Here is a 14,897-nt window from a genome sequence, read left to right as displayed (position 1 = left end):
TTAGTTCATCTTCGGAACACAAATTAAAATATTTTTAATAAAATCTGATGGCTCAGAGAGGCCTGCATTGCCAGCAAGACAATTAACACTTTCAATGCCCAGAAAGCTACTAAAGACGTTTTAAAAACAGTTCATGTGACTACAGTGGTTTAACCTTAATGTTATGAAGCGACAAGAATACTTTTTATGCGCCAAAAAAATAAAATAAAATAACGACTTTATTCAACAATATCTAGTGATGGGTGATTTAAAAACACTGCTTCATGAAGTTTTGAAGCTTTATGAATATTTTGTTTTGAATCAGTGGTTCAGAGCAGGTATCAAACTGCCAGTCATGTGATTTCAGTAAACAAGGCTTTGTCATAAGTGTTTCGAAATTTCAATGGTTCACCACTGGGGGGCGTGACTTTGGCAGCTTGATACGTGCTCCGAACCACTGATTCAAAACAAAAGATTGGTAAAGCTTCATGAAGCGGTGTTTTGAAATCGCCCATCACTAGATATTGTTGAATAAAGTCGTTATTTTGTTTTTATGTCTTACGGGTGTGGAACAACATGAGGGTGGGTAATTAATGACAATTTTCATTTTTGGGTGAACTAACCCTTTAAATATTTGAAGGCTACATGCTTGTTTTAATGTACTTGTAACTATCAGCATTAATATTTCATTGACTTTATTTAATGTTTTTATTTTCAAATAATTAAAATAGTAGTTCCAATATTTTTTGCTATGGTATTGAAATTGGTACCAAGAACCAATTGTCATAATGTATAATTAAGAACTCATATTAAAAAGCTGATTTTTATAGTTGTCATGGCCATAAACTGTACGTCTTTTAAAGACTTGTGGAAAGAGGAATATATTACTTTAGGGGTGTGACGAGACGGGTATCTCACGAGACGAGACAAGATTTTTACACACTATTTTTAAGAAATCCTCAATGGCGAAATACATGACTAGGAAAAAATATTCTGCAGGTGTATTTGAAATGTTTTAACTAATCTTATAATGAATGTCATTCATTTCTACTTTCTGAGTATGAATTATCATATGCAGTAAAAGACAACAATACTCAAGTACTGTAAAAGGTTTTGCCACTAACTCAACTGACTGACTTCTCTTCTGTATGATTTCAGTCTCTTCAGACCTTATTGTACATGATTTATGAGCTTCTACGACTTCTGACCTCCTAACTGAACTCCTTTCCACAAACTGATCATAGAAATAAAAACAGTATAAATAAAAATGGTAACACTTTACAATAAGGTCTCATTTATTAACATTAATGTATTAACCAACATCATCCAACAATGAGCGATATATTTGCTACAGTATTTATTAATCTTTGTTTATGTTAGTTAATAAAAATAGTCATTCATTGTTAGTTCATGATAGTTCACAGTGCATTAACTAATGTTAACAAATGAAGCCTTACTGTTTGTGCTTAATAAGATTAAGAGAAAACTGTTATTCATTTTTATGGTAACACTTTACAAGTTGAAACTATAATCGCACTCTCTCAGTATTCAAAGTGCAAATAAGACCAACTTTTTCTTTGATACAGAGCTAAGAGAGGGTTACAACTACACTGCCCAGCCTAAAATAGCTTTCATATTAAGAGATATTTGCATTCATCAGGGAGCCGCTTTCAAAATGCGGGGTATTGAAATCGCGTTTGAATGCGCGCGTTTACTTTCACTTTCAGCGATCGCGCGTACTCTTTAAATATGGAGCGGCGACGGCGACCGTTATCCAACTTAAATGTTTTTTATTTAAACACAAAGCAAAAAGACAGTGGAGGCGTATTGTAAACGTAGCGGTGGCATATTCTTTCCTAATCATCCTAACACTCTGTCAAGGCAACATCACGAGACTACTTTTCGGCTCGACAAGAAATCTTGTCACACTTTAGTCTCGCGAGATCTCGTCACACCCCTACTGACTATGTAAGGGCATATGGGATGATTTAGGATACAGCCTGTGTTTCCAGGAATGAGATTTCTCTGGTTAAAGGAATGGTTAAATACAGTTATGCTTTTAATATGGTTAAATTCTATGGACAGCATCAGTTGCATGTTGATTACCACAGGGAAAAAAAAAAAAAATGTTTGGCTTTTGTAAAGGATGTCTGCGGAGCAGCTGTTGTATGGAATCCTTATAGACTTCCATTAAAAGTGCAAGCAACAATCGGACAATCTGCGTAATGACTACTTGTACTGCTGGTCGCTGTGCTGAGCATGTTCTGAAACCAGTGAGAATAAATAAGACATCTGCATCGTACGGCCCTTATGAATAATTAAAGACTCCCATTTAGTCTTGAATACTTTTAATGCACAATGAGGATGTGCTTTCATGGGCCGGGCACTTAGAAAACTATGTTTGGACCAAACCTTGATGTAAGTAGGGTCTGTTGAGTGATTGTGGTGTTTTAATGGAATGTGTGTTTAATGCAAGTGCGCTCAGGTATCTGGTGCTACACATGAGAATCAATGAGATGTGTAGGGTGCCACACAGCTTGAAGGGAAGTGGGCGCCTGTCTGCCCTTTGGCTGTGCTCAACAAGCATTAAGTTCTAGAGGAAGTATCATGTCTTCCTAGGGATAAACACGGTGTTGCAGAAGAACCCTTGCATTTAGTCTTCTATGTATTTATAGATGAGTAATTGCATCCATCCTTGTGTTTTCAGTGCCTAGTCTGGCAAAGTTAAATGACTAAAAAGGAAACTGTTCTCATGTTGACCTACAACCCACGCCGACGGTACAAATCCGCCTGCTCTCATCCTTCCTCTTCACTGGTCTGCTGCCAATATGTTCGCTCGAAGTGAGACTGAAATGGCAGAAAAGCCTCAGGAGCGTTTTCATGTGGAAAGTTGTTGCAGTTGATGGAGTTTATTCTTTTTATCGTTAGCGTTTCCAAGCAAATCCGCCTCCTCAAGCTAACCCCAGAATCACCTTTTAAAGATCGCTCCTTGTTGGGAATGTAGTTTAAACCCAACGGTCTGTCACAGGTCACCGCTGCGGTCTGCGCTGACATGTCCGTGCATGCTGCTTCTCTTCTTGCCTGTTCACATGGAAACCCTGGGCCTCATTAGCTCACGCACTTGACTCCAGACCCCTGTCTGCGCTTCCACGGGAGCGAATCCCTTGGAAGCAATTTAGGCCTCGATATAAATCAATTTTTATGTTAAATAGTTGCCTTGAAAGGAGGTGTGGGGGTGGGGAAGTGTGCGCTTTACCGAGCCGTAGGCTTCCCACACGTCCCTTGTGCTTTAGTCACAACGCTTGACCACCGCAGGCTGTCTTTGCCTTCCTCTCTCTCACTCTATACAGGTCTTAGTAATTCACATCGCCTGCTCATTCTCTTCTGCCAACCTGCAGTTTTCTTCCTCTTCCTCTCTCTGGTCTTATGTTTGACCCTCTGCGGTTGTTGTGTCTTGCCTTTGGCTCAGCTCTAATTTTAGTAGGATTGAAGAAGTCTAGCAGGGGAAGGGCAAGGGGGTCTTTCTGTGAGACTCAGATTTCCAACCTAATTACCCATCCTGTTACCTCCAGTATCAGCCTCCCTGCAGCAAACCCAGCCGGCAGACGCAGTGGTGACTCAGTCACCTCTCCATAGATCAGAGCTTTTTACTGTGAATGAGGGTCGGATTCTAGTGCAATTGCCATTTTGGTAGCGGAGTATGAATTGAAAATATTATTAGAGTAAATTGGAGGTATGATGGATATTTTATTGCATACCCATTAAAAAATTTAAAGGGAGACTAATGGAAAGGGATAATGTGAATAGAAGCAATTTAGATGCATTTTTAATAGTACAGTGATGCATAATGGTGTCACATTGACAGCAATTTGTATTGAATGAAACTGCATTGCAATTAGATGCTTTCCAATAAAAATTGGCTATTTGAGGCGACGTGCGATAGTGTGGATGTTGCAAACCTGTAGCTAGATCAAATATAAAGCATGGTGCCAGCAACACCAAGGTTATAAGTGTCTGGCAAATGCATTAATGCAACATTTAGGTTGACTTTATGCAAATGAGCAGCCTCATGATGCATCTGCCAATGGGAGTGAAGCTTTTTGAAAAAAATTACATTATTCGTTGCACAGTTTGTCTGCAAATGAACTAAGATATTTTGAAGAATGTTGGTAACCAAACAGTTGGTGGGCCTCATTGACATCTATAGTATTTTTTTTTCCTTACTAAGTCAGTGGGGCCAATCAACTGTTTGGTTACCCATATTCGTCAAAAATATTCTTTTGCAGAAGAAAGAAATTTATACAGGTTTGGAACAAGCACACTCTCTCTGGGCTGAGGTGTGCCATTCCCTCGGTCTGCCTTCCTGGATGTAGTCCGTGTTTTAAAGTTTTTCACCCACTTACCAGCACCCTGATGGCCTGTTTTCTGCCAGTCTATACCCGAGGCTGAGCTCCAGAGGAGGGGAGAACGGATCTAACTGTGCCTGGGACTAGAGGGGGAGGTCAGAGAGCATGGATGTTTGGCTCAATATGTCATTTTTGATTTGGACGTTTTTCTGGCGAGGACATTCCTCCAGGGCCTCTGGTAACTGTACCTTTAATTGTAAATATATCAGTTATTCACTACACCTTTTACAATATTATACCTAATTTCTCACCTGGGAGACTACCGACTTTGCAATTTGAGTCTTATTTTCCCTCTTGCTAAGGAGTATCATAATAATGAAAAGCTTTTGAATACAGAATTTATCATTCCTGTTAATCTAGATGAGCAGAGCTAGTGGTTAAATGGTTTATGTCTGGGGGCTTTTGAGTTCAAAACTGATAAGAGAGCTGCTAATTTGAGTCATTTGCATTTAAACAGTAGGTTTACTGAGATTAATTTTATTCTGCAATCATCTATGTTGTGCTTGTTAATGGTGCTTTTCAAGGCAGGCATATTGATCATATTTAGGATTTGGGCTTCAAACCAAAAAGTATTACAGCAAAGTATTAAACTTTGGTGTGTAACTTGCTAAATCATGTGAATTGTGAGAAGAGATCTGCCTTTTCTAATGCCACCCCCCACAAGGTACACGATTTAGCATGTATTTCAAGTTAATGGATATCGCTGACAAAAGCCTAAAATCAGAGGCAAATCTTGTTCATGTGAGTGAAGATTGCTATGTTTGAATGAACAAAAACATGATCTGAGAGAAGCGCTGCCTGAGAGATATTTAGCAGGTTACATATCAAGACCTGTATGTGATCCAGGTATAGTGTAAAATGTGTTTTGAATGGAACTGACAATGAACAGACAGTTGTGTAGTGTGAAAAGAACAGTAAACTGACAACTTTCAAGGTTGTGCAGTGTATGGGCGGCATACGAGATCTGACATTTTATTTGATGGATAACACAAGCAAAGCTAGTAAGCCACTGTTATGAAAAAAGTAGTTGGCTAATTGTAAGTTAGCCAAGTGGGTAATAAAAAAGCACAATTTACATAATCGAGAATAGAACACAGAATATAGTACAGGCTCTGTGTCTAAATATGCCTATACTTCCTACTATATAATAGGCAAAAAACAGTTTTTCAAATGAATAGTAAATTCGCAGTATTCAAAAAGTAGCCATAAATTGTCCGGTGTGGTCCCCTCAGGTATTGGGTCTCCTTTAGGACCACGAGTCATCCGACTGGTTCAACTGCCTTTTAATGGGTAGTATTTTTAGTGCCTGATTATAATTCCTGCAATGATTTATTTATTAGTTTAAAATGCGTTATAATGACCATTAATGTCTTTTAAATTAAATGGTTCATATACTAGTATGTAACTGAAGCTATAGGTTGTGAAATCAAGAATTTTTTTCTTCTCATTTAGCTTATGTACTAGCAACTAGGGGTGTACCTACTACAACTGGTGAGATTCTGAAGTGAGCATTCGATGGACACTTTACTATCCCATGAGTCCACGGGAGAGGAGTTGTGAATGACATTGAGTTGACGCAACTGATGCCGTGACAATGACCGTGCTAGCATTGTAGCAGTGACTTTTTTTTATTTGGCGTCTGTCATTGTATGGACAAATATCTGAGAGGATTCATCAGAATATCACATTTTTTATATTCCACATAACACAGAACATAATTCATACAAATTTTCTTTTCTTTCGTGAGCTGTCCCATTAAAGGATCGTTTCACTAGATAAGACCCTTATTCCTCATCTGGTATTGTTTAAAGCCCTTTGAAGCTGCACTCAAACTGTAATCAGGGTTCCCACTTGTCCTAGAAAACCTTGAAAACCTGGAAAATTGATGACAAATTTTCCAGTCCTGGAAAAACACATGGAAAATTAGAGAAAATGTAAAATGTCCTGGAAAATCTTGTAGTTGTCCTGGAAAATTTTTCTTTAGTCGAGACCAAAGAGTTTATCACTGACCTAAAACAATCACCATTAGTTGCAGAAAGTGCAATGTTCATAAATGCTGCGTTTTGACACGTGAGAGTAGTATTTTTTTAAATGTTTAGTCTTGTGTTGCCACTTGCAGCAGTTATTATATTGTTATAGTATGTTATTAACTGCTTAAATGCATAATTTTTTGCTTAATTATTATGCAAGTTGATTTTTCTGATCATATTTTTCCCAAGCACATTTTACCAATTCCAAACCAATCAATCCTAATAACTACTATTAATTTTGTATTTAGTCTTGAAGTTAGTTTATGAAGGCTTGTTTTCTTTTACAGATAAAATGAGCCAAAAAGAGATTTATCTCAGACTGAAAAGTCAAAAATTATCAAATTCCCACAAGAAGGATGCAATACTAATGCAATACTAGAAATTGCTGTTAAGGCATGATCATTGGGTTAGCAGGGTCAGACAAAAACAGGTGGATAAGAAAAGACACGTTAACTGCAAAAGAATTAAGGTGAAGAATTAAGTGTGAAACCATCAGAAACCCTTTAGTCTTCAGCGCCACCATTTTTCAGAACTTCAACCTACCTGGATTCTCCAGAAGTGCAAGGTGTCAGGATCTCAGAGACTTAGAATAGGTAAAGAATCCTAAAAAATGCTCCCCCATTTAAGAATCACATACTGAATTGTAGTAAAATACAAGACAGATTTTTTTTTTTATAGGCTTTATAGACAGACAGATTGAGAGTGACTCTTGAAGGACCAGCACCACATCCTCTTGTACCACCGTTTGAAGAATTTATCTTCCGGAATCTAGCTGTAAGGTGTTTATTTTTAGTCCATTTCTTACCCTGAAAAGTCCACCTTGCAAAGATAATGATCTTCCAAAACTTACTGCCAAAAAATAGAAGTGTGTATCAGTAGTTAAGTAATGACAATAAACGATGGAATCTTGTTTTCGCCACTGTAATAAATATTAATGTTAGCCTAATTGCAACTTTTTATCTCACAAGTCTAAATATTTTTCCTACAATTGAGAGTTTACATAATTGTGATATAAGCTCGCAATTGCCAGGAAAAAAAAGTCAGAATTGCGAGTTTATATCACGCTATTCTGACCTTTTTTTTTCTCGCAATTATTATTTTTTCTGGCATTTGACAGTTTATATCTTGCGATTCTTACTTTGTTTCTTAGAATTGTGAGATATAAACTTGCAATTGCGAGAAAAATCAGAATAGTGAGATAAAAAGTAAAAGTCGCAATTACCTTTTTTTTTTTTTTTTCTTCCATAGTCATAATGTATGATTTAAGAGCTCATATTAAAAACTGATTTTATAGTTAAGTCATGGCAATAAACCTTTTAAAGACTTAGAGAGCAATATATTACTTTAGGGTGTAATCCCAGTCTTTTATTCCCATTGTTGTAAAATTGAAAATGTCCTGGAAAACTCCTGGAAAATGATCGCTTAAAAAAGAGTGGGAACGCTGGTAATTTTGACCTTCAACCGTTTGGAGGCCATTGAAGTCCACTATAAGGAGAATAATTCGTAATGTTTTCCTCAAAAACCTTAATTTCTTTTCGACTGAAGAAAGAAAGACATGAACATCTTGGATGTTATGGGGGGTGAGTAAATTATCAGCAAAATTTTATTTGAAAGTGAACTACTCCTTTAAATATGACACGAAAGCTTTCAGAAAATGTAAAAACCACATCTAATCGAATATTCTTTATTATTTGCAATGAGAACCTTTATGAATACGGTAATTTCAATACTTTAGACATGACTAATCAGTGTTTTTTTGACTTAATACAGTACCAAATACATTCACCAGAAAGAAATGGGCATGGAAACAGTGCTCTGCTTTCACATCACTTGGCTGCAGCGACCCTTTTAATCAATGCTTGGTGCGCGCTAAGAGAAACCTCAATGCGTTGTCGTCCTCCACAGCCAAGGCCAGTGAGAAAGAGGTTTGAAGAATGTACTCTTGGAAATATTCCTACTTTAGGTAGTAGAATGTGTCTACTGTTGCTGCCTGGCTTTCTCCCACCCTCTCGAGTTGTCAAACTGAATTGAGTCACATCTGTTCTCTTCATTCCTTTGAAGACGCAGAGATGAGTTTGGCAAATCAACCATCTGCCTGTAGGGAAAGCCAGCACCTGTCACGAGGGATGTCATTAGCCACGACTAGACAATCGTGTCTGCATCTCGCCCTCCATCCGTGGCGTCTCTCAACCGTCTAGCTCACCGTGGATACCTGACCCATCATTCTCGGCGTCTCGCTCACGGTTTTAAGCTCTTTTGCTGGCTCTGCTGTCTCTATCTGTTTTGTCTCCATTTAGCCCTCTCTGTCTCTCTTTGTGCAGCGCTCTGTCTGACAGGCTGCCTATTTCTGAGTCGCAGCATGGCCAGGCTCTTGCTCCTGTGGGCCCGTTCATTTTATTGATCTCTCTCAAGTCTTTCTGTCCTCGTTAGTGAGAGAGAGCCAGTCGGGGCTCGATGCTGTACTACCGCAGGCTTCTCTTTTGCTGTTGACTTGTTGAGAACCCAGTCCAAGTCGTGATTGATGAGCTCAGTGCTTCTGCTGGTTGGAGTTGGTACCTCTGCTCAAGGGTTTCATTCAGTATTCTGGTGCAGGAATGTTGTAGAATTAAAACCATTTTGCTGTTTCTCTTGCTTGTGTAACAGCCGGTTTGTCAGATAAAGTGGGCTATTGTGTAAGATAAAGCTCCTTTGATGATAAAATGGCTGCCGGGCTTGAGAGCAGAAGGCCAGGCTTTTGCCTCTGTAGGGAGTCTGCCACACGTTCCACGGGTCATCAGTCTGAATCGGGCTTGACCGGAGGGATGTCCGCCGTGATTGTGCAGTGACCTGAATGGAGGGTGCGATTCAAAAAGAGAAGAGCATTACTAGTTTGCGCAGGGCTGGACATTCAATTCTCTTCAATTCTCTATTCCCCATCTGAATAAGAATATTAGAAGGATGAATCTCACAAAGAAAAGCCATATTTCACTCCAAAATGTAAAAAACAAAAACAAAGTAAATTAAGCTTTTTTTTTTAACATTGACATTTTAATGAGTATATTAATTATATAATGAATTAATATTTTTTTTATTTAGTATTCAATTATTAAATCAATTGATTACTATTAATTTTACTCACTTTATATTAAACTACACTTTTGTACTAGTGACATTATATTACCGACTACATTAAATACATTCTTATTAATAATGTAATTAAAGACCCCCTGTGGTGAGCATCAATTTTTAATGTTGTTTATGTGTCTGTGGTGTTTTTAATATGCTTTAAGACAAACCATGTGCAAATTCATAAGTCAACACCACTGCTGTGTATTTTCTCTTTAAACTGCAGTGAACCAAAGACATGGGGCCTGTACTATGAAGCCGGATTAGCTGGCTAGCCAGGTAAATTTCAAATTAGTTTGCGCCAATCCTGGGTTTTAGGTACCATGAAAGTGACTTGGCTTTGAATTGTTCATTACCATAGTAACTTGCGCTCCAGGGCGGGTTATGTTCTGGTTCAGAGATCTCAAACTGAAATTGGGCCAATCAGATGTGAGCAAAGTGACACTGACACATCCAACGCAATAGTCACTTCCCCAATTTCTCTTCCTCCAAATTAAAGGTCACTATATAGCCAAAAAAAAAAAATTTAAAAAAAAATTAACAATGAAATTGTCCGGCTTTAATGATCATTATTTAGAATTATTTTATGATTTACTGTATATAATTAATACATGAGATATATTATTATTATTAATTCATTACACACAAGCGATTTTAGTTTAGCAGTTATTTTTTAACATTTAGTTTCAATGAATATTAATATATACAGAATTTATGTAATATAAATAAGCTGTAAATATATGACTACATGTGACCTTACATGTATGAGTCCCTATTGCTGTATATTATCAACTATATATACTAACATCAGAAGTTTCACTTGCACTGATAGAGCAAGATTCTTGCTTCTTTTATTTGTCCTCTTTCATGGACAAGTATTTTCATCAGTGGAAATGAGTTTAAATACTTAATTTTCTTCAATCATTTAACCTTCTGCAAAAGAGATTTGAATCATGCTGGCTGTCTCGCGAGAAGTGAATCATAGTTTCTCTCTGTTGCAAGGCATGTGATTGGCTGTTTACCACTGATGTCACGCATTCATGTGCACGCGCACCACAAACTCAAGATCAAAGCCTGAGTTGACAAAGAAAGTTGATGATAAGCATCATGGTACCAACAAAGCCAGATTGGAGTGGTTTGGTTTTGTCAACTCGAAACTAATTATATAACCCTGGGTTTGTTTAACTACCATCATGGTACAGGCCCGTGGTTTGGAACCTCTGGCGTTTCTTACGTCACAAACTACCTTGTAACCAATCATGTCAACGTGTGGGCAGGCTTTAACATATCATTAACTATGCTCTGAAGCAGGGGGGTCTCAAGAGATGCCAGATTATCCTGGTATATTTTTCTGTTGATATAAAAAAAAATTGTGTACGTTTAGCAATATAGTGGGTGAATTATGTATATAATGCATATTATGATGGTATAATGAACTATATGCCTTTCTTCACTGACAATCTAAGTTGTTCAAAGCATTTCTAAGGATACTGATTGATAGAAGGCAGGAACATGGTTTGTGTAACATTAGCAAAACATTATTAGCTGTTTGATAACATGGTCAAGCAAAAGACTATTCATATGAATTACTGTTATTTGTCCGACGTTGTAGAGAATATGCAAAACACATCACCAGTCTGATACACTGACTTTGTAGACAAGCCTGTATAATTCACTCTTCCACTTCTTCTGATTCTGAGTTTCATGGTTCATTTATATGGCTGAATTAAACCAGTATTTCCATTTGCCACTGTGCAGCATTTACTACAGTAAATTTGACTGAGTGGATCTCTGAGCTTGTGCGTGCGAGTGGAGGCGGGGCTAATTTGCATATTCATGGAGCGTATACTACATGAAGCAAGGGTGTAGAGTTACATTCAAGCTATTTTAAGGCATAAAGAAATGTCATTTTGCTGATCAAAGATGAGTTTTAAGGGATAAAATTGACTATTGGGGGACTTTAAATACTTAATAATCAAATAATTAATATTTAGTCACTTTTCCAAGAAATTACAATAAATGAGGCCTGAAGCTCTCATTCCTCAAAAAGGCATAAAAGTTGTTCATACAAGACCACATTTTGTGAAGGCAAACAACAGTATTTTGTATGGGGAACACAACAATTAGTTTTTTTTCCCACTGTGAATTAACCATTGTGAATGAATCGAGTCAGTGAGTTGAATAACACAAGTCACTCGTATTGTTTTTAATGGGAGAAAGTGCAACGCGCAATATGGCGGAATAATTCCCGTCTTTTGTAGAAGAGCCAATCGCTGATTGGTAAAGTCATCGCGTCACTGCAGCGGTCGTTAGAAGCTCCGGTTCCTATAGAAACAGTCAGACGCGCACTGCCTGTTTATGTTTCGTTCACCTCGTCACCTCATCATCACCTCGTATTTACCGGAATCTTGAGATGACAACACGTGACCTTATATTTGGAGCTGTTCACGTCCTTGGACTGGGAATTATGCGTTTCTATGGCACCACTATCAACACCTATGAATCTACAGCGGTCAGGTGGTACAGCGGCCACGTGGTACATCTGGGAGCTTTCAGAAAACTCCCAGCTTACAAGCTGTAATTACGAGCTCTACGAGGACATGACCGCTTTTTACAAGTTAGAATCCCGTAACTACAGGAATTACGAGGCTGCATGAACGTTCCTAGAGATGCACACTTAGGACTGCGCATTCGCGTTAGCTTGATCCAGCCTGAAAAATCCAGTTTTTTGTCATGATTCAAGCATTTAGAAACAAAATTATGAGACAGTTATCAGATTTCAATAATGACTTCAAATATTTAATTGAAAGCTTGGCAAACAGCTTAGGAGAATTAGATTTTTCCCCATTCAAAGAGATAAGAGCTGCACTTGCATGCCCGAGAGGCATTACAAAGATTTTTGAAATGACATGTCTTAAAGGGACTTTGTTTGATTAGTCAGATTCATTAATGAAATTTTGTGAATTAAATCAACTCAATTGAAATAGCACTACTTTTACGATTAACTACATGAGAACAAGGGCGAATGCTAAGACTTTTAGTGAATAATGATTGGATAATTTGGAAGAATTTTAGTGTATAGTGCGCAAGTTGATTTCTTATACTTGTATGGTGCTTTTGCATTCTTTTTTTATTTGATTTTTGTTTTTGGGTGAACTAACCTTAAAGGATTAGTCCACTTTTAAATACACTTTTCCTGATAAATTTACTCACCCCCATGTCATCCAAGATGTTCATGTCTTTCTTTCGTCAGTTGAAAAGAAGGTTTTTGAGGAAAACATTCCAGGATTATTCTCCTTACAGTGGATTTCAATGGCTACCAACAGGTTGAAGGTCAAAATTACAGTTTCAGTGCAGCTTCAAAGGGCTTTAAACGCTACCAGATGAGTAATAAGGGTCTTATCTAGCGAATCGATCGGTCATTTTCGAAAAAAATACAACCGTTTATGCTTTATAAACAAGATATCGCCTTGAACGTACTTTCCGCTTCCGCATTCTTCATAACGCTTACGCTGAATGTTCTACGCCTTACCTATTCAAGTTACGAAAAAAAACGAAACTGGCGCCGCGTTCGTTCCGTAAGTAGATCGGTGGTATCGATTCGCTAAATAAGACCCTTATTACTCATCTGGTATCGTTTAAAGCCCTTGAAGCTGCACTGAAACTGTAATTTTGACAATCTGTTGGTAGCCATTGAAATCCACTGTAAGGAGAAAAATCCTGGAATGTTTTCCTCAAAAACCTTCATTTCTTTTCGACTGACGAAAGAAAGACATGAACATCTTGGATGACATGGGGGTGAGTAAATTTATCAGGAAAAGTGTATTTAAAAGTGGACTAATCCTTTAATGGTCCTTAAACAGGATTATTTTTTATAAAAAAAAATATGGGGTTTCATTATAACCAAGATATTTCTTTGGCAGTGTTCAATCATAAATACTTGACACATCTTTTTCATTTCACTCTTTTGAATACTTTTTGCTCTTTTTGTCCCCTACCTGCCCTTTCCACCATAAATAGTGCAGTAGCATGCTGTCGTGCTATGTCTTCCAGCGCGGCTGTCTGTGTGGGCCTCGGGCTGAGTCTTCTGTGGCCCATAGTGGCATTAACACTCCCACTGAGCAGAACACACTGAGCATCAGCACTAGCACAGCTGGCACTTTACACTCAAACTCCTGACAAGACCAACCATGAAAATAAACACATACATTGTTCTCTGGATGTCTTTGTGTTTTTTCTTCTCACTTTTTTCTCATTCAGACTGCCTGACAGCATGACAAGACGATGCGCGGCACTAAGAGCTGAGGTCTTCGCGTACTTGCCTACTAATGAGATGTTGTTGTTTTTTCTATCTCTCTTGTGTCCATCCTTCTCAAACCCCTCCAGGCTGGGTTTTAATCTTTTGTAAAGGAATCACTTATCTGCGATCTTGGCATCAGTCCTACCTCTTTTAAAGATTTTCATCTTTAGCGTAGGCCGCTGAGGCTGTTTGTGGAGTTTCTGGAATTGGGTGTGCAAAATATTCCACTGTCATAAACATTGCACTCTCATTCCTGGATCTGAATCTGTTGTGACTGTGTGTATGTAGGATGGTTCCATTTTCAATATACTCCAATTACATGTATCTATTTTATGTGTATATGTAAGGGATAATGTACAGTTAGCCCCAATGTAAATGTGTTAAAATGTAAGGGTAATACATTTTCTACCCGTTTCATTTTAGAACCCAAATTTGGACATCAAATAGGCATGCACACAGGTGTATATGACTGTGAAATATATGTATATTTTATATATTATAAACTTCCAATAATTGATTATTGTTGTGCCCAGGGCTCCTGAACAAAATCTTAAGACTGGGGGAAACATTACAAGTATTCGCATTTTGCGCTATTGGATCGTAACCAGGTTGTAAGTACTGCTTCAAAATGCCAAAAAAAGAAACGGGAACAAGAGGCAAAAAATAGAGAGTATGCAATTTATTGAAAACTGCATTTAAACCCAAACAGGCTGTTCATCAGCTGATCAAAAGTTTAAGACCATAGCCTTAAAAAGTAAAAATCTGTCATTCTCCTTCAGAATTCACACTGTCTTGATCTCCTGATGGCAAAGGCAAAAAGGCCTTCTGTCTTTGAACGTGGCAGGATTGTTGAGCTGCACAAGCAAGGGCTCTTGCAATGCGCCATCACTGCCGAGGTTGGACGCAGTAAGACAGTCATTTTACAATTCTTAAAAGATCCTGAGAGTTACGGGACAAAAAAAGTCAAGTGGTAGACCCAAAAAGATTTCACCTGCACTGAGTTGGAGGATCCGACGGGCTGTCCTTGAAGACACAGGCCGATCCTTGCCCCAAATTAAGGCCCTTACTGGTGCTGAT

Source organism: Megalobrama amblycephala, linkage group LG9 (genome assembly GCF_018812025.1).
Source record: "Megalobrama amblycephala isolate DHTTF-2021 linkage group LG9, ASM1881202v1, whole genome shotgun sequence".
In the NCBI taxonomy this organism is placed as follows: domain Eukaryota; kingdom Metazoa; phylum Chordata; class Actinopteri; order Cypriniformes; family Xenocyprididae; genus Megalobrama; species Megalobrama amblycephala.
This window is presented reverse-complemented; position numbering follows the sequence as displayed.